The following is a 2,500-nucleotide window of genomic DNA, read 5'->3' on the forward strand; positions in this document are numbered from 1 at the left end:
CTTGGTGTAACGTATAGGCCTTTCAGAGGATGACATGACGCTAAAAATAACAAAAAGAACATGGCTCTGACATCGACAGCAGTGACATCACGGTAAGTAAGAGGAGCGAATGCGAAGAATTTCTTGCACGTACAAGACTACACTGTTGCATGTCGCTTCTAATAGAGTCATAATTATTTCCTCAAGTTCTAGTCAGTCGTTCTTTAAAGTAATTCTCTTGGTCAGCGAGGTCTCTTAATGTTTTATTTTTGCATGCTCCCAGTTGAGTTGTTCAACAGAAAAAAGAAAGGTGAAGTAACACGAATGAATAAGAATACTAGAAAACAATTATGCAGATGAATTTGGACGTGAGTTAGTGGTCGTTTCCTTATACGGAGCAAAGCTTGGGTCACAAAAGAAAGGTGGTCTTTATTCCTGTCAGAGAAGCAAGCGAGGATGGCCATGCGGCCGAGGTGGTCATTACGCGAATACATTGAAAGGAAATGGTTTTAGACAGGAATTGAAGTTTGTGCAATATCTAATTTCAAAAACTCAAAGACTGTCGGTGAATGAAGAAAGAAGAAAGGAAAGAAATGAAGTAAAAAAGGAAGAAGAAAAAGAAGTAGACGAAGAAGAAAGAGAAAATGAAAAAGAAAAGAAATAGAAAAGAAGAAAAAAAGAAAAGAAGAAGAAAAAGAAAGTGAGAGAAAAAAACGAAAGTGTGAGGAAAAGAAGAAGAAAGAAAGAAAAAAAAAAGAAAAGAAAAATGCGTGTCTGTATATATTCATATACATATATAATATATATAATATTAATATATATATATATATATATATATTATATATATATATATATATATTATATATAATATATATATATATATATATATACATATATATTATATGATATATATTATATATATTTATATATTATATATGTGTGTGTGTGTGTGTGTGTGTGTGTGTTGTGTGTGTGTTTGTTGTTGTGTGTGTTGTGTGTGCATATATTGTGTAATATATATTATATATATGTAATATATTATATATATATATACAAAATATATATATATATATATATATATTATATATATATATATATATATATATATATATATGTAATTTATAAATAGATATCATGATTATTATTGGTTCGTGTTTCGTGCTTCTTAACCGAAGATTAGAGCAACCTGAACCATACTATCATCATTTAATACACATGTAAGCAGACCATATATCAGCAGCTGATTGTTGGGAAGAACAAACAAGTAAAACATGACCTACCTGGCTTTTTTGTTGTTGTTGTTGTTGTTCTAACCCATCGGTGCCATCTGCGGTCACCTTTAATCCAGCCAGTAAATACGGCTGATTCACTGATGTCCAGCGAAGTCGTCAGCGCGTCTTGCCGGACAAAGGGAAACGCCTCGACATGCGACGTCATTACCGGCCCAATATCCGCCTCTTCGCAGACATAAAACTAATCCACTGAAGTAATCGGTTAACTCGGCAGTCGTTTTATGTGAAGAAAAAAATTATCGTGTGGTTCGCCCTGCTTTGCCAACAGTGTACATTGCTTATTTTCAACTTATCGTTATTATAATGGTTTTCATCTGGAAATGAGATTATTTCAACCGCCCGGAACATGACATACCAGAACTGTAGCAGATCGTTATCATGGAAAACACACATATACAACATATAATGAGCTTTACTTATTATCGCATTTTCACTGCCATTAGTTGAGTTTGATTTAGTAAGTTCTCTTGTTGTTTTCCATTTACATCACACACACACACACACACACACACACACACACACACACACACACACACACACACACACACACACACACACACACACACACACACACCTAGATGCATGCATTCATCCTGATATTTCTTCCTTCCTGCAGGAGGTGAATTTCATGATCGTGAAAGCCGGCCAGGACCCGGCCACACTCCTGCGTTCGGTGCAGCGCCTCCTGAGCCGCATCTTCGTGCCGGCGGTGCGAGTCAACCCGTCGGACCTGGACACCTCACCGGGCTCCGTCAGCGCCAGGGATCACCTTCTGGCCGGCCTGCGCTCCTTTGCGTCATGCCTGCACGGTACGCCCTTCCCAAGGCGCCGGCCCAACTGAGTGCCACGGCGTCACTTTTAGCAGACCGTTACATCTACACTCTCTAAACACTACCTTAGCTTATCCTGTTCGGGTGGTAAGAGGATACGCGTGTAAAAAATTAACCAAACACAGGAATTAATAAACAGTAACGAGAAGAAAATAACATCCAAAAGAATTTAGACTGAAACAGGAAAGTCTTTGTATCCGCAGCAGAGGCAACCATTTTCATATCAAGACATTTATCTCTTTGCAGAAAGATATAAAGTTTATCACAAGACAATACAGTTTGCCCGGTCTGTCATGCGACTGATTTTAGCAAGCGGTGTATGAGAAACTGTTGAACTGTTTTTTACGGTAAGCCTCTCTCTCTCTCTCTCTCTCTCTCTCTCTCTCTCTCTCTCTCTCT

Source organism: Penaeus monodon, chromosome 6 (assembly GCF_015228065.2).
Source record: "Penaeus monodon isolate SGIC_2016 chromosome 6, NSTDA_Pmon_1, whole genome shotgun sequence".
NCBI classification, from domain to species: Eukaryota; Metazoa; Arthropoda; class Malacostraca; order Decapoda; family Penaeidae; genus Penaeus; species Penaeus monodon.